Source organism: Dendrobates tinctorius, unplaced genomic scaffold (genome assembly GCF_039654945.1).
Source record: "Dendrobates tinctorius isolate UK_male_01 unplaced genomic scaffold, ASM3965494v1 ptg000214l, whole genome shotgun sequence".
In the NCBI taxonomy this organism is placed as follows: Eukaryota; Metazoa; Chordata; class Amphibia; order Anura; family Dendrobatidae; genus Dendrobates; species Dendrobates tinctorius.
This window is the reverse complement of record NW_027361881.1, coordinates 7,175,170-7,193,774: the sequence shown is the minus strand read 5'-3', so window position 1 is coordinate 7,193,774 and position 18,605 is coordinate 7,175,170. Positions and strand designations below refer to the sequence as shown.

At 44.4% G+C, this 18,605-nt stretch overlaps 1 long non-coding RNA gene across 1 annotated transcript in view; it reads left to right on the top strand.

The window, feature by feature from the left end:
- Positions 1–8,784, top strand: part of LOC141058787 (uncharacterized) — a 62,303-nt gene extending 53,519 nt beyond the window's left edge. Inside the window, exon 3 of the long non-coding RNA XR_012222297.1 lies at positions 8,167–8,784. This is a non-coding gene — a long non-coding RNA (uncharacterized lncRNA). The remainder of the gene's footprint in view (positions 1–8,166) is intronic.
- Positions 8,785–18,605: the final 9,821 nt, after the last annotated feature.

Genomic DNA, 18,605 nt, shown 5'->3' with positions numbered 1-18,605 from the left:
AAATGTATTCCGGTTGAGGTGCCACCTGCAGGTCATTGTGTCTTTCTGCAGGTTTATGAAAATGTTTAAACTGTATTTAGTGATAAAATAGTGAATGTGTGGTTTGTTTTGCTCTTTTCTTGCTGAAGGGAGCAAGTTTGCCTTTCAAATGGTGTATTATTTGTGTGTGGGGCGAAGTAAGCACCAAAAAAGGAGTGCATGTAAATGTGTTTGCATATGTGACTCACCTGCAGTGAAGTGTGCAATCCTCCAATGTGCCTGAAATAGGCTGGGCAAGCACTTGCACAAGTTGGAAAGACTCCAAGGCAAATGTTTGAATTTATTTGTGACGTCTGTAAGCAGCTTTGTGGTAGTGTGCTTTGGGGTAGTGTGCTGCCACCTGCAGGTCATTTTTCCTTACTGCAGGCTTATGAAAATTAATGTTTAAACTGTATTTTGTGATCAAATTGTTGATGTGTGGTTTGTTTGGCTATTTTCTTGCTGAAGGGGGCAAGTTTACCTTTCAATAGGTATATCATTTGTGTGTGGGTGCAGTATGAACGGAGATACAAAGTAATCACCGAAGAACAGTGTTTAGAAATAATAAAATAGATTCTAATTTTGGGTGTAACTTAAACAGAAGCTTTAGGAAAATGCAGGTCAAGCGTTTCCTGCAGCGTCGCCTTTGATGTCTTTAGTGTCATTTTTTATGCCATCTTTTTTTGCTTAATTTCATAGATAAGGTAGTGGCGACTTCTAAGTGGAAGCTGTCTGAAAAATGGTCACCTCTTTTAGCCGCTTTATAGCTTTCGAAGCCTCAAGCGGTTAAAAGAACTCACAAATGGTGGAACATATGCAAATCAATATTGTTTTTCATTTCTGTGCACATGTCCATTCTTTTTCTGAATTTTTTTAATGCTTTTAGAGGTGTAATCTGTTTGAAAAAGATGTGGTCTGCACATATCCTTAAAGCGAACCTGTCAACAGGATATTGCTAAGTAAACTACAGGCATTGTCAGGTTGGCAGTGTTAAACTGATAAAAATGACCGTATACGTGTTTTCAGTTTAATGATTTGCCTGTGCTCCAGGACAGGACTGTAGGCAGAGTCTTATCTTTCTGCTCTAAGCCAGAGAAACCAAGGGAAGAGCACAAGCATGTTCCTTATCTTAGATGAATTGCGATCTGCAAGATACTGCAACCGTGACAAGCAAGTCTCAATAAAAAAAGTCATAACTAGTTGGATTTTTTTAAACTTGGTTGTCATGGCCATAGTACATTGCGGGTTGCAACGCAATCTCATTCACATGTGAAGAAATAGTGGCAAAGAAAGATTTTTGTTTCCATAACCAGTGTCATGGCAAAAATTTACATGTAGCCCCAACCTAAAATTGCAGACAAGTCGCAGTCACATATTACCTGTATTAAAGTCTGTGTGCCAGTGAGTCATGTGCGACTTGTGACCAGCGACAAAATTGAAGACACTTATAAACATTTACTACTATGTGTCACAGTCATAGTAGGTCACAGAAAAATCATTAGGAAATCATTAGATTCCATACAGGTGTCGCACAACAAATTAAGCTGTGTAGACCTAGCCAAATGTCCTAGCCTGTACAACATAAAGTTATATGGTTGTCTGAGGAATGTTCTTCTGTGCTGATTGTACTTGGGCAAATCATCTAGATCCGCTACTGGCAGCTCCTGTGTAATCACTGACCAATGACATCCTAGATGTCCTCAATGGAAGCAAGTCAGGAGATTCTGCAGCCATGGCACCACATTTAGACCACGCACGCTGGTCATAGTAACATGAGTGATATGCAACTTAGTGTTGTCATGTTGAAAAATAACTCTTGGGACATCTTGGAGAAATGGCCAAAACACTAGTTCCACCACCAAATCAATGTAATGACGAACTATTACTATACTTGGAATGAAGACTTGAGTGGTCCTGCTACTGTACATTATGCTGGCACAAACTATATTTCCGAGAGTAAGACCGGTGTACGACATTCCGACATAGAGGCCTTTTTAAAGTGTTGCCCAGGTGGTCTCTTAAAATTCAAAGAATGTTGTGTGGCGATCTATTTTGTACTGCAAGTGATTTTAGTCAATATATATCAAACCTATGGTGTCACACAGTGTCTACACAAACCATCAAATGTTTGCACAACATCGGGCCACAAGCCAAACATCCTACTATAGGTGTCCATTGACCTCATACTACTGCTCTCAAAGACTATCATAGTACAAAGCAAGACGACAAGGGAAGCTGAAATGAAGTCCTGCTTTTGTCTTGGACACAATTATAGCTGGAGATTGGTGTGGAGACCACATAGGCAAGGCCATGAAGAAGCATTCACGAGGGAATGTGAACGTGTCCTAAAAGCCATTTTCTCCAGTCACCTTCCACGACAGTCACCTTGGAGGATGTGTCCCCGCCCTAATGGGGGACAAGAAACACAAAGAGGTTAAATAACCCTCCCCTTCCTGCTACCTCCAGTGTTTTTCCTGTCCCCCCGTGGGGCATGAAGAGGTCACAAGGGCTGCCGTGGCCGGTGAACGGAGCCCTATATACTTACAGATTGCCGGGCAGCCGAGGTCGGGGGGACTCTCCTCTCCTCCTCCACAAGAAGCTGCTCCCGTCTCCTTCTGACGATGTGACTCGGGACTTCCCGCCCCTCCCGCGCTTTTGCAAAGGAGCAAAGCGGGGCGGTGTAGTGCAGCCGGGGTCCTCGTGCAGCTCCCCGGCGTCCTCCTTCCTCCATACGGCCGTCGCCAGGCCCGTGCGCAGGGGTAGTGACGCGTGTGGATTACCGGAAGTGACGTCACAGGCGCACTTCCGGTTCGCGGTCTACAGCGCTCCAGGGTGGAACGCACGCGCCGGAGGAATACCTATCGGCCGGGGTCGTACCTGCGGTGCCTCCCCATGGACCATGAGGAAGGAGGGGCACATGAAGATAGTACGCTTCATCGCCCAATATAAACGGGCCACAGGTTCCAGATGGGTGCAGTGTGTCTGTGGTGACTGAATGATGACATGGACAGCGATAAGCCCTCGACAGCTGCATCTGCGGAGCCCAGCGTTCCCCCTCCTACCGTGAGTAGCAGGGCTGGTCCCCTGAACTGTCCAAACTTTGGTGGCACGGGTTATTGAGTATGCCTTTCTCTCCTTTCAGGAAGAAAAGGCCGCAGCCCCCAGAAATAAGCCCAGCCGCAAGTGTGGTATATGTGGTGCCAGGCTACCTTCTGAGTATAAAAAGAAGCTATGCCAGCCTTGTACGCAGGACATCCTTCGTACTGAACAGCCCTCCCTGTTTGACAGTATTAAAAATCTCATTAAACAGGAGGTACAGACCTCCATGGCATTGGCCCAGACCCCGGTGCCCCAGCCCCCTCTCCAAAAAAAAGAGGAAAATAGTACCCACGGAGACCGAGTCAGACTTCGGTGAAGTCCGTACCTCGGGGTCTGAGGACATTTGGGGAAAGGAGGGCTCCACATCCACCCCTAATCCCGACACAAAGAAATACTACTTTTCTTCTGAGCACATGGAGGAGCTAGTATCCATGGTGAGAAACACCATGGGGGTTGAGGAGGAGGTGAAGCTCTCGATCCAAGATGAGATGTTTGGGGGGCTGAAACCCAGAGGTAGGAAAGGGTTCCCGGTTCATGAAAATGTCCAAAGTATAATAGTTCAGGAGTGGTCCTCCCAGAGAAGGGACTTGGCGTACCCTCTGAACTCAGGAGTCGCTTTCCTCTTAAAGGTGACAGCTCCATTTGGGAAATCCCTAAAATAGATGTCCAGGTCTCTAAGGTGACTAAGAAAACGTCCCTTCCCTTTGAGGACGCTTCCCAATTGAGAGATCCTATGGATCGCAAAATAGAGAGTCACCTTAAAGAATCTTGGGAAGCATCCACGAATCAGCTGAAGGCAAATATAGCCTCTACGTGCGTCACCAGGGCGCTATTTTTCTGGCTTCGTACTCTGGAGGATCACCTCTCTCGGGGTACTCCCAGAGAGGAAATCCTGGATTCCCTTCCTCTACTCCAAAAAGCAACGGGCTTTTTAGCCGATGCCTCAGGGGAAACGGTACGGGTAGGAGCAAGGTCCCTTCCCTAGTCTTCTCTAATTCGGCGAGAAGGGCCCTCTGGCTGAAATCGTGGGGAGGTGACATCACCTCTAAGACAAACCTCTGTGCCATCCCCTTTCAGGGACATCACGTGTTCAGGCCAATCTCAAACGACATCCTTGAGAAAGCCTCGGACAAAGAGCGCTACCCGAACAGAAAATGACCAAGAGACTGTTTTTTCGCGGCCCACGAGAACAGTCCTTCCAGAAGGTGTTCAGAGGAAAGGGCAAAACGGGACGGTGGAGCTACCCGAAGGGGGGTAGAGGGAAGAACATCCTCATCCCTCAGCAGCAGCAACCCCCGGACAAACAGTGACTCTCCGGTGGGGGGGTCGACTCACTCAGTTCTTCGCCCAATGGCGGTCCACAACCTCGAACCAGTGGATCCTTCAGACCATTCAATTTGGGCTGAGATTAGAGTTCGAGCAACCCCCCCCCATTGTCTGAGGATTACCCCAACACATTACCCAGATCTGCAGAAAACCCTACTGCTCCAAATACAGGAGCTGTTAAAAGAGGGAGTAGTCTCATACGTGCCTCAGCACGAAATAGGCAAAGGACATTACTCCCGCCTGTTCCTGGTAAAGAAACCCTCCGGGAAGTACAGACTGATTATAAATTTGAAACCCCCTAAACCGGTTTATCAAATACCGAAGATTCAAGATGGAGTTGGTGAAATTGGCGATCACTCTCATTGGGCGGGGCTGGCTGATAGCTACAATAGACCTGAGGGATGCATATTACTACCTCCCAATCCATCCAGAGCACAGGGAGTTCCTGAGATTCGCGGTCTCCCACGACCAGGGGATCAGCCATCTACAGTTCAATGCCTTCCCATTTGGCGTATCTCCAGCACCAAGAATGTTCACGAAAATTATGAGAGAGGCAGTCATTTTTATCCGCCTGCAGGGAATATGTATTGTTCCATATTTGGACGACCTGCTCGTTATCGTTCCATCAGAATCTCATCTAAACCAGGATGTGTCGAGAACCCTGCAGATACTCTAAGCCCTAGGGTGGATCCCGAATCTGCAGAAATCGGACCTTCACCCATCACCAAGGAAAAAATTCTTGGGAATTCTGTTAGACTCGGAGGAAAGAATGTCCTTTCTTCCCGAGGATCGCCAGGTGGAACTCCGTCACAAAATCGTCCGATTCAGAGAGCAGAGGGCCCCAACTCTGTAAGACGCCATGTCTTTCCTGGGGTCCCTGACAGCGTGCATCCAGGTGGTGTCCTGGGCGCAGGCTCACACGAGAATCCTCCAATCATACGTCCTGGAGAACTCAAGAAAATATCGGGGCAATCTGTCAAGGAAGATTCCACTTCCAGGACACATGAGATCGGCCTTCTTATGGTGGCTAAATTTCCGAAACTTGAGGCGGGGAGTCAGCTGGGACCAGCTTCCCCTGAAGATAATCTGTACCGATGCCAGCCTGAGAGGTTGGGGAGCCGTGGTGAGGGAGGCCTATTTCCAGGGACGATGGTCTCAGAACGTAAGAGCCAGATCGTCAAACCTGAGAAAGTTGACGGCAGTGGAGGAAGCACTAAAAGCCGCATCATCCCTTATCCAGGACCACCACGTTCGGATCTATTCCGACAACATAACCATGGTAGCCTACCTCAGACACCAAGGGGGTACGAAGTATACCAGTCTGAAGACAGTGGCAGCAAGAATTTTCCTCTGGGCCGAAAAGTACCTGCTGTCCATCTCAGCGATACACCTGAAGGGGACGGACAATATCCAGGCGGACTTCCTAAGCAGAAAAGATGTCCATCCGGGAGAGTGGTGTCTAAACCAAGAGGTCTTCCGATCTCTGACCTCGAGATGGGGGAATCCAGAAGTCAACTTGTTTGCGAATGCGCAAAACGCAAAAACGGCAACATATTTCTCCCTCAGTCCTACGTACGGAGCCCGGGGAACAGATGCCTTCGCCCACCCATGGGACTTCAGACTAGCGTACGCCTTCCCGCCGATCCCTATGCTGGCAAAGACACTACAAAAGATCCGACTGGACAGGGTCATAACAATCCTGGTTGCTCCAATGTGGCCGGGACGAAGCTGGTACAGCGCCCTGTTGGACATGGCCCAGGAAGGTCCTCTGCTTCTACCCCAAGAAACCGACCTGCTTTATCAGGGTCCCCTACTGTACCCGAACCCCAGCAAGCTAAAGCTGGCAGCCTGGTTATTGAGGCCAACATCCTGAAGGCCAGGGGTCTGTCGGAGGGGGTAATCCGGACCCTTCAAAAAAGCAGGAAACCAGTGACAAATACCATATACGGCAAAGTATGGAAGAAATTCTCTTCTTGGTGTTTTCCTGATGTCCCTGCCCCTTCCATCCCAATATTGCTCAGATCCTAGGTTTCCTGCAGAAGGGGTTAGAGCTAGGACTCACTCCCAGCACCCTAAAGGTACAGGTGTCTGCCCTCAGTTCCTTCTTTGACCAGGACCTAGCCACACATCGTTGGGTCAAGCGGTTTATGACCGCTGCTAGTAAAATACGACCTAGGCTCCCTAATTGGGTTCCTCCCTGGGATCTTAATATAGTGCTCAATAGTCTTACACTGACCCCCTTTGAGCCCCTGTCTGAAATTCCATTAAGAATCCTGACACTTAAAACAGTCTTCCTCGTAGCAGTCACCACAGCTAGAGGAGTAGGAGAACTACAGGCCCTATCGGTACATGAACCATACCTCTCACTTAACTCAGACAGTATAACACTGCACCTAGACCCCTCCTTTATGCCCAAGGTGGTTTCAGACTTTCATAGGGGTCAGGATATCGTGTTGCCCTCATTTTGCCCAAATCCTTCTAATACGAAGGAAGAAAGGTTCCATACCCTGGATGTCCGCAGAGTGGTTCTCCATTACCTTGAACTAACTAAGGATTGGAAAATTGACCAGAACCTGTTTATCCAATATTCAGGACGGAATAAGGGGAAGAAGGCGGCAAAAACCACAATTGCAAACTGGATCAAACAAGCCATCTGCTTGGCGTATTCGTCAAAAGATCTTTCTCCTCCGGAGTGTCTAAAGGTCCACTCCACTCAAGCAGTCGCTACGTCATGGGCAGCGAGAGGGAACGCGTCATTGGAGCAGATATGCAGAGCCGCCACCTGGTCCTCTGTTCACACCTTTACCAGACACTATAGATTAAATTTTGATAGGGATCTAACATTTGGCAGACGCGTTCTGCAAGCTGTGGTCCCTCCCTAAGAAATTAGTGTTGGTATAACTCCAATGTGACTGTCGTGGAAGGTGACTGGAGAAAACAGAATTAGACTTACCGGTAATTCGGTTTCTAGGAACCTTCCACGACAACACTAATTTCCCTCCCTATCTAAAATATCTTTATTGGATGAGTCCTGCACCATTGGCGGTAACTATTCATGCTAATATGTCCAGAAAAAAAAACTGGAGGTTGCAGGAAGGGGTGGGTTATGTAACCTCTTTGTGTTTCCTGTCCCCCATTAGGGCGGGGAGACATCCTCCAAGGTGACTGTTGTGGAAGGTTCCTAGAAACCGAATTACCAGTAAGTCTAATTCTATTTTTCAACTTGAGAACACCAGGCCACATGTTGCTGGTGCTTTTATAAGCAGCCTGTTTTGCCTAAAAATGCCTGCAGCATCTCTGAACTTGCCTCCCATCGAGCACATCTGGGACATCACTGTTCGGTGATTACACAGGAGCTGCCAGCACTGGATCTTGATGACTTGCCCAAGTGCATTCAGCGGCAGAACCTCCTACAGAAGACCATTAATAACCTCATTGTTGGCAGCCGAGGCTGTAAGTGACGGGATTTCTGAAAATGGCACTCATATTAGACAGAGGTTTTGAACATTTTATTTTGTCATTAACATGTCTATCCATCCTGTGATTTTCAGAACTGACTTTTCCTTTTATAGTGATGCAATTTCAATGTTGAAGAGTGTAGATGGATAGATATGATATAGATAGTAAATATGTACATTCACATTTGTATTTATACACACGTGAGAACATGTTATTTTATTTCTTTCATACCAGTCCCTATATTTCTCTTAATTGTATATACAGGTAAAATGAAAAATCTACCTTGGATTAAGAAACCTTAAACATTAGACGCCCAACAGGGAATATTTGCCCAGAGAGCATCTCTGCCAGGATTACAGAACATTTTGAACACTATTCATTTTATTGCTGATGTTTAACTATATTTGTGCTCTGTAACAAACTGCTGATAAAAATATAATAAAACTTGTATTATGGCTATATAGCACTGCATGGGATGTAAAACACTGCAATTTTTTTTATGTCGACCCCATAGATCCAAATAAAAATCTAACCGGATTTCGTTAAACGTAAGCTTATTTTATGTCTATGGAGGTAATAAAAATATTGTTTCATTTAGAATGCAGAGCAAATTCAGCGCCAGTGATTACTGTAGGTTTATTTCACTATTTATGAAGAATACTATATTGCCTGCAGAGCGCTTAGGACTTCCTATCTGTGTGTGTGGAACTGCCCTGGTTAAGCAAATGTGAGCATATTGAGCATGTTATTAGTTTATGTTAATAATCATTTATATGAATATGGCATAGAGCGTGTATCAAAAGGTTGCAATGGATTAGTGGACGTTATGGGCATCATCATGCTCTGCATTGTCTCTTGCAATAAAACCCGGTTCAAAAGACAGTGGGTTAAGTGTGAATTTTATAACATACCTAATAACTAATAAGAATTGTATACAGTGCGAATGTCATTCTGAATTCATTTTATTGACTGAATAAACAGTAATAAAATAACAACAATCATTATTTTTTTTTGCTTCCATCCGTGGCACATTTTAATCGGCTGTGTGCTATGGACAGGGGAGGTAAGGGTTTAATGTAATTCTGCTGCCATCTCAAGGTCAGTGCTGGTTTATTTTTGTCCCTTCGTCTTTCCTCCATATTGACAATATTAATTGAGGAGTGCCATTTCTGTATCTTTCTGCTCCTGAATTGTAATTGTGCATTTATCAACACAAAATTTAGCAAGTCTATATATTTTTATGTATGTACTCTGCACAAATAAAAAAAAAAAATGAACACGATAAGGGTATAATAAACAGTGCTATTATGAGATCTATTAATTTTTTGAAATCTGTAAAAAAAAAAAAAAAGCTCAAACTAGTAAATAGCCTAAATAACAGAATATTCATCACTTACCTGATGAACATCCTGTGTGTTTATCCAGAGTTCTCTACCCACATGAACTTTAGTCATTTATTGGTCTAAGGTCATGATCAGACGAACTCCATACAATACCAGAAGATTCAGGTGAGACTGTAGTTAAAAGGGTTGGCCGAGAGTTTAAGAAATTAAAGGGTTTGTCAGGAATTAACTTTTATTTGCCTAGAAAATATCAAACTCCCTTTCCAGCGCTACCGTCACTGTGCCGGACATTGTTGACCTGGTGCAGCCGTTACATCGCGACTACAGTGCATGTGACCGCTGCAACAATGAACCGAGCAGCGCCAGAAAGACAGCGCTGGACATGAAGTGTGAGCTGTGCTTCTTTGTTAAATCTGCATGTCTATGGACAAACAACAATTATTCCTGACACTCCCCTTTAAATTAGCTGCAGGAAATGTTTTACCAGGTCAGTAGTGGATTTTTTATTTTAATACTGTGGTACGTCTCCCGTCACGCCTGTGTTGATGCTCAAGTGTAACCTGTAGGTCTTGGTGTAGGTTCTTAGCCTAAGTTCACACAAGCATGTCAAAAAACAAACAAACAAAAAAAAAACAACTTCTATCTTGAAAAACTGTTCAGTCTTCATCTCAATTAACTTACGTATGAAGTATATATGGGGTCTGATTTTTTTTTTTTTTTAAGAGCCATTGACTGTAATAGGCCAGTTTTATTTGACATACTGAAGAAACCAGTGCATGCTGCGCTTTTTTCACGCGTAGAGTCGGTCTGTGAAAAAAAACACGCACAACTGAACACTCTAAATTAATAACATCGGTCCCGGTGCTCTCTGTGTGATGTCAGTTTTTAGGTGCACTCAGACCGAATATACGGTCATGTGAACTTAGCTTAAGCTAGGGTCACATTAACATATTTTCTCTCATCTGAAAAAATCGGGCCGATTAGGCTAACCGCACTCTGATCAAAGTGTGATTTTCTCGGATGAGGAGACGATGCGGGGAAAAAAATTCTTCATCTTCTCCATGCGTGAAAATTTGGACTGCACTCATGTCATCAGGGTGTGGTCCGATTATCCATGGAGTCATTCACTTGCATGGCCAAGTGCGATCCAAACATCAGATCAAATTTGGCCATGCCGAAATTTTTTTCCACCGTCCAAGGAAAACAAATCAGACATGTGCAACACCCCAAAGAATGACATTGGTCCGATGTGTTGTCAGATTACATTCAGACTGAAAATATGGTTATCTGCACAAGCCCTTAGAGCGATGATATAATGTAAACAAAGGGTTTGCTTCCATTAGGTATTAGGTACAGACCTTTCTATTTAACATATTTATTTCCTTGCACTGTTGTTGTAGCAATTTTTTTTCCTATTAGGGACTATAGTCTCAGGTACCTTACTATGAGATACTTTTGGGCAGTAGTAGCACAGCATTTGAGCATTATATTTATGTCTTTGAGCTATGGAATTTAACTCCTTAATAGACAACGTTTGTCTGGAAACTTCTATCTTTGTATAAGTTTTATTCATTGTTGCACAAATATTGCTCCACTACATGAGACTTCCCTTTATTTATGCATTTGCACTTTATATATTATCTAGAGGATGGGATTCTCTTGCTTCTTTTTAGGCCTTGAAATAGGATATATACTTTTGGGAGGCTTTTTATGCACCTTGTACTAAGAATATCATTTATTTCGGTCTTTTATAACAATATGGGCTACGAAAATAATTAGTCTATTGTCGCAGTATATTCACACACACAAAAAACTGTAATTTTTTTGGCATTTTAAAAATTACAAGGAAAATAATGGACCAATGCAAAATGTTTGGGCACCCTGCATGCTTAGTACCTAGAAGCACCTCCCCCTTTTGGCAAGTATCACAGCTTGTAAACACCTGACAATAGTCTTTCAATTCTTTTTTGAGAGATTTTCATCCATTCTTTCTTGGAGAATTCCTCAAGCTCTGTGAGATTCCTGGGTCGTCTTGCATCCTCTGCTCTTTTGAGGTCTAGCCAAAGATTTTCAGTGATTATCAGATCAGGGGAAGGTGAGGGCCAATGTGAAACCTTAAGTTTGCACCTTTTTGAGGTCGTCTATTGTGGATTGTGATGTGTGTTTCTCCATGTGTAGCAGCCATCCTCTTCCTCTTTTCAACCAGCTTTTTTACAGATGGTGTTATGTTTGCATCAATGATTTGTTGAAATTTCATTTAATCCATTCTTCCCTCTACCTGTGAAATATTCCCCGTGCCACTGGCTGCAATACAACCCCAAAATATGATTGATCCACCATCATGCTTATCTTCTTTCCGACATTTGCAGTAACAATACATCCACACACCCTGCGATCGCCGCCTGGTGTCAGCCGATTCTGACAGTTGACACGTGGCACTCAGTGACAGGAGTGGTCCCGCACCGCTCTCAGCACTTTATCCCCCTAAACGCTGCGATCGAAGCGATTGCAGCATTCCAGGATCAGGCACAGGGATGAATGCCCCTCTGCCCTAGGATCGGACATCTCGTGGAGTGACTAGGGGTTCCAATTGTTGCCATGGCGACCACGATGAAATCCGGGTCACCAGAGCTAGTAAAATTTTTAGATCATTCTCAGAGCATGTTCAGCAACATACATATATATATATATATATATATATATATATATATATATATATATATATATATATACACACACACACAACCTAAAAAAAATAGAAGAAAGTCAAGATATTGTACCAATAAATTTGTCTGGAAAAAAAAACAGTACACATTTGGTCTCGCCATGTCCGTAACTACCTGACCTATAAAAGTGTCCCACTAGTTAACCACTTCAGTGAACACCATAAAAATTAAAAAAAGAACAATGTTTTATCATCATACTAGTGAACAAAAAGTGGACTAACACATGATAAAGGATATAAGTAAACATGGTACCGCTGAAAACGTCATTTTGTCACGCAAAAAATACAAACCGCCATACAGCTCCATCAGTGGAAAAATAAACAAGTTATAACTCTCATAATAAACCAAAGAAAAAATAATTATTTTTTCAATAAAATAGTTTGTGTAAAAGCTCCAAAACATAAAAAAATAATGTATCGCTGTAAACGCTCTGACCCGAAGAATGAAGCTGCCTTACCAATTTTACCACGTGCAATGACGAACACCTTCAAGAATAAAATAATTCCTGAATTGCTGTTTTTTGTTCATTCTGCCTTCCAACAATTGGAATAGAAAGCGATCAAAAAATGTCATGTGTCTAAAAATGGTACTAATAAAAACGTCAGCTTGTCCTGCAAAAAAAAAAAGACCTCGCTTGACTCTGTGGGCAAAAATATGGAAAAATTGTAGCTCTCAAAATATGGTGATGCTAGTTTTTTTTTTAACTAAAAAGCGTCTCTTAGTGTGTGACAGCAGCCAAATGTAAAAACCTGATATAAATCTGTTATCGCTGTAATTGCACCTTCCCGAAGAATAAAGTCGCCTAATCACATATACCGCACGAGAAATGGCGTAAAAAATAAATCCATTTCTTCATCTGCTGATTTTTTTTTTTATTCTGCCTCCCAAAGAGGGCAGTAAGCCGAGCTCATGTATCTTGTGCTCTGCGTTGAGCACTTACACTGGGGTTTCTATGTAAATCTTTGAAATACGTGATTCAGATGGAACCCTCGACAGATGATTCCCTATAATGAGGCAGATGGAGGAACTGTGGACGCCGTCTGACCTGTGATCCAGCGGTGTTTGTATTTTTAGGATTGCATAAACGTTCCGTCGGCCACAGTTTTGTGCACTTCTGAACAGAGGCCAGAAGAAGTCCAGAGTAACTCTTCTGCCTCATTGTGAATGGATCCCTCGGGGTTTCATCTGAATCACGTCACTCAGAGTTTGATGGAAACCCCAAAGTAAGTGCTAGCGTAGAGACCTGGATAAATGTGATCCCAAACCTTATGTAAAATGTTTCCAATAAAAGCTTCAACTCAATACAATAAAAAAGCAAGTCCCCACTCAGGTCTGTCATCTGTTAACAGAAATATAGGTGGCTTCCACATTACTGGTAGCACAAAGGCTCTGGAAAAGCAAAATGACTCCTCACCTGCGAAAAGAAATTCAGCAAATTCTCCTCTCCCAAATCCAAATGCCCTTTCCCTTCTGAGCCCCATGGTGTACCTAAAACGCATATCGCGTCCACGTTTGACATTTCTGAAGTGATGAGAGCCCGTCTAACTTACAGGTGCATGTCTCCAGAAGCACAGGCTGGGCATAACATATTGGTGACTGCAACGTACTGGTCACAACAATGGCAGTTTGCAATTTTCACACAACAACATTCATTGCTGCTTGTTTCTGGAAAATACCCATAGAGTCAAAATCGGCACTACACCTGTAGTTAAATTCCCAAAGGGGTATAATTTCCAAAATGGGGTCACTTGAGTAGGGATTATGCTCTTCTAGCAATTAGGGACTCTGTATATGGAGCCTGAAAACTGTTCTAGGAAAATTCTGAAAAAGAGAATAGACAGCACTTCCAAAAATCATACATTGGTCTAATGCTGCTAGACAAAAATATATACCATAACTGAACACGAGATCCCTAGTTTAACATTCTGATCAAACTGTATGAAGCTCACTGCCACTTTACGGCGAACCTCTTAGTGGGTCCCTATCACCTTAACGGAGTGGAGCCTTGCGCAGACCACCACCGCAGCAACAATGCAGCGGCAGGGCATCCGGCCTGGTGCCCCATAGCGCCCATGCTGCAAGACTGAGTCCCCATGACTCCAGACCGCACTGCCCCACCAGCACAAAATCACAGCAACAATGGCCGCCACACAGCACCAAATGAAAGGAGCATTGAAACTCACCTTCCTCAAGCTCTCCAGTGAGAGCAAAAATAGGCTAGACCCCTTTCTTTGCAGTCTCCTCCTAATTTAAAATCGCTGGTGCCAAATGGGAGGAGTGCACATCTGAAAAAGGAGAGGAGAGATCATGTAATATGCTGAAAGAGAATGGACAGCACCTTCAAAAATCATACATTGATCTAATGCCGATATGCAAAAATATATACAACTGAACATGAGGTTCTTAGTTTAACATTCTGATCAGACTGTATGAAGCCCACTGCCACTTCACACCTGTAGATAAATTCACAAAGGGGTATAATTTCCAAAATGGGGTCATTTGAGGGGGGAATTCTGCTTTTCTAGCGATCAGGGTCTCTGTATATGGAGTCCGCAAACTGTTCTAGGAAAATCTGCGCTCCAGGAGGCAAACAGCGCTCCGTTCCTCCCGAGTCTCTCCGTATGGCTAAGTAGTACTATACAGCCACATATGGGGTATTGCCACGTTCAGTAGAAATTCTTGGACATATTTTGGTGCCATTTTGTACCCACTTCTTGTGTGAAAATGTAAAATGTGGGGATAAAACAAGATTTTGATGTTAAAAATGTAGTTATTTTTTCTTCACTGCCCAATGGTATAAAATGCTGTGACACACCTGTGGTGTCAATATGATCACTGAACCCCTAGGTGAATTCATTGAGAGGTGTAGTCTTTAAAATGAGGTCACTTTAAAATGAGTTCTACTGTTCTGGCACCTCATGTGCTTTCCCAGTGGATCATGGCACCTGCAAACCATAACAGTAAAATCTGGTGCTCCTTGCCTTCTGAGATTTGCACTGTGCCTGAAAAATATTTCTCGATTACAAGTAGGGTATTGGCACACTCCAGAATAAATGGACCTCAGTTTGTTGTAAAAAAAAAAATGTCCTATTAGCCCTTAGAAAAATTAAAACTTGGTGCTAAAACAACATTTTAGTGGTAAAAATGTAATTCATTCTTTCTTCGCACAATGGTAGCACATGTGCCTCACAGAATTTTATGTCAATATGATCACTGCACCCCTGGATGAATTCTTTCGGGAGTGTAAATTGTAAAATTAGTTCACATATGGGGGTTTCTGTTTTGGCACCTTAAGGGCTCTGCCAATTTGACATGGCACCCTCATACCATTCCAGCAAAATTTGAACTCCAATGTGGCACCTTGTCCCTTCTTTAGCTTTGCACTGTGCCTCAAAAGTAGTATTATCCCACATATGGGGTATCAGTGTAAGAAATTGCACAGCAAATTGTATGGTGCACTTTCTCCAGTTACCCTTATGAAAATGCAAAATTTGAGGACAAAATAACATTTTTGTTGGGAAAATGTGATTTCATTATTTTCACAACTCAACGTTATAAACGTCTGCGAAGCACCTGAGGGTTCAAAATGCTCACCAGACATCTAAATACATTCCTTAAGGGGACTAGTTTCAAAAATGGGGCTACTTGTGGGGGGGTTTACGCTGTTTAGGCACATCAGGGGCTCGTCGACCGGGACATGATGTTCGCTAATGAGTCCAGAAAATTTAACATAAAAAAAAAAAGATTTTTGTGTACTCACCGTAAAATCTCTTTCTCTTAGCCTTTAATTGGGGGACACAGAACCATGGGACGTCCCAAAGCAGTCCCTGGGTGGGAAGCAGTGGACGAATATTGTGCTGACAGTCCCCTAGATTTGGGGTACTGCCGCCTGCAGGACCCGTCTACCCAGGCTCGCATCCGCTGAGGACTGGGTATGCACTCTATAGTGTTTTGTAAATGTGTGCAGGCTAGTCCAAGTGGCTGCCTTACACACTTGATGTGCCGAGGCTTGATGCCGAATGGCCCAAGAGGCCCCTACCGCCCGCGTAGAGTGTGCCGTGATACCGGCCGGAAGAGGAGAATTGTTAAGGCGGTAAGCCTCTTGTATGGTGGACTTGCTCCACCTAGCAAGGGTGGCCTTGGAAGCCGGTAGGCCCTTGCGAACGCCTTCTGGAAGAAGGAAAAGTGAATCAGACTTCCGGAAGGGAGCAGTCCTAGACACGTAAATACGCAATGCCCTGACAAGGTCAAGCGTATGCAGAGCCTTCTCCACTCTATGAACGGGAACCAGGTAAAGAGATGGTAGTGAGATTTCCTCATTGAGGTGGAAGCTGGACACAACCTTCGGAAGAAAGGATGGGACTGTACGGAGAACCACCTTGTCCTGATGGAAAGCCAGGAAGGGTTGCCTGCAGGAAAGTGCTGAAAGTTCGGACACCCTGCGTAGCGAGGTGATTGCCACCAGAAAAACCACCTTCTGTGATAGGAGGCGGAGTGAGACCTCCTTAAGGGGTTCGAAAGGAGCTGTCTGCAATGCTGTCAAGACCAGGTTGAGGTCAGACGTCTCCAATGGATGTTTGTAGGGGGGAACCAATCGGGAAACCCCTTGGAGAAAAGTCTTCACTTGCGGCTTGTTAGCAATACGCCTCAGAAAGAGCACTGAAAGTGCTGACACCTGGCTCTTAAGCGAGCCCGGGGATAGCCTGGCGTCCAGGCCTGATTGGAGAAAGCCAAGGACTTTTGGGAGGGAATAAGGGAGTGGAATCTGGCCGTGAGATTCGCACCAGGTGAAGAAAGCTCTCCAGGTACGGTAATAAATCTTGGTTCTAATGACGTTCGTTGAGAGTCCTGCCTGGGTTAGAACCCAGGTCTCAAAGGCCACGCCGTCAAATTGAGAGCCCCTGAGTTCTGGTGCAAGAACGGGCCTTGTGACAGAAGGTCGGGACATGTGGGGAGACGCCAGGGAGCGTCTGCTATGAGTTGCACGACGTCGGCGTACCATGTACGCCTGGGCCAGTCTGGAGCGATCAGGATGGTGGGAACTCCCTCTTGTTTGATCTTCCTCAGGACTCTGGAGATCAGGGGGAGGGGTGGAAAAATGTACAGAAGCTGGAACTGGGTCCAGTCCTGAACCAGGGCATCTGCTCCGAGCGACCGCAGATCGCGCGTCCTGGCCATGAAATTGGGAACCTTGGCATTGAAATGGGATGCCATCAGATTCACGTCCGGGGTCCCCCAGCGATGGCAGATCTTACGAAAAACTTCAGGATGGAGAGACCACTCCCCCCGAGTCCATTCCTTCTCTGCTGAAATAGTCGGCTTCCCAGTTTTCCACACCCGGAATGTGGGGTACCACAGGGCTCTGTCCTGGGCCCTGTATTGTTCAACATCTTTATCAATGATTTAGATGAAGGAATTGAGGGTAAACTGATTAAATTTGCTGATGACACAAAGCTAGGAGGGATAGCTAATACTAGAGAAGAGAGAGAGAGGATTCAAAAAGATTTAAATAAACTGGAGAAGTGGGCAGCAACTAACAGAATGGTTTTTAACAGGGAGAAATGCAAAGTACTACATCTGGGCAATAAAAATGAAAAAAGCATATATAGAATGGGAGGAATAGGGCTAAGTGACAGCACATGTGAAAAAGACTTGGGTATACTAATAGATCACAGACTGAATATGAGTCAACAGTGTGATGCAGCAGCAAAAAAGGCAAATGCAATTCTAGGATGTATTAACAGAAGCATACAGTCTAGATCACGTGAAGTCATTATTTCCCTCTACTCCTCTTTGGTCAGACCTCATCTGGAATATTGTGTCCAGTTTTGGGCACCACATTTTAAAAAAGACATCAACAAACTGGAGCAAGTTCAGAAAAGAGCGACCAGAATGGTGACCGGTCTGCAAACCCTGTCTTATGAGGAAAGGTTGCAGGATTTGGGAATGTTTAGTTTGCAAAAGAGAAGACTGAGAGGAGACTTAATAGCTGTCTACAAATATCTAAAGGGCTGTCACATTGTAGAAGGATCAACTTTATTCTCATTTGCACAAGGAAAGACTAGAAGCAATGGGATGAAACTGAATGGGAAGAGACACAGATTAGATATTAGAAAAAACTTTTTGACAGAGTGATCAATGAGTGGAACAGGCTGCCACGAGAAGTGGTGAGTTCTCCTTCAATGGAAGTCTTCAAACAGAGGCTGGACAGACATCTGACTGGGATGATTTAGCGAATCCTGCTTTGAGCAGGGGGTTGGACCAGATGGCCCAGGAGGTCCCTTCCAACTCTACGATTCTATGATTCTATGATTCTATGATAATGTGGACCGCAGAGAGTACCGACCTCGCATCCTCCGCCCAGTGTAGGATACGTGTTACTTCGTTCATCGCCTGGATGCTGCGGGTCCCGCCTTGATGGTTCACGTATACCACCACCGTGGCATTGTCCGACTGTACTCTGATATGAGAGTCTGCTAGCAAGTGATGAAAGGCTTTCAATGCCAGGAAGATGGCCCGGATTTCCAGGATGTTGATGGGCATGGTCGCTTCCATTGGTGATCACTTGCCTTGCGCTCTGTGATGTAGGTGCACCGCGCCCCAACCCGTAAGGCTTGCGTCGGTGGTCAAAACC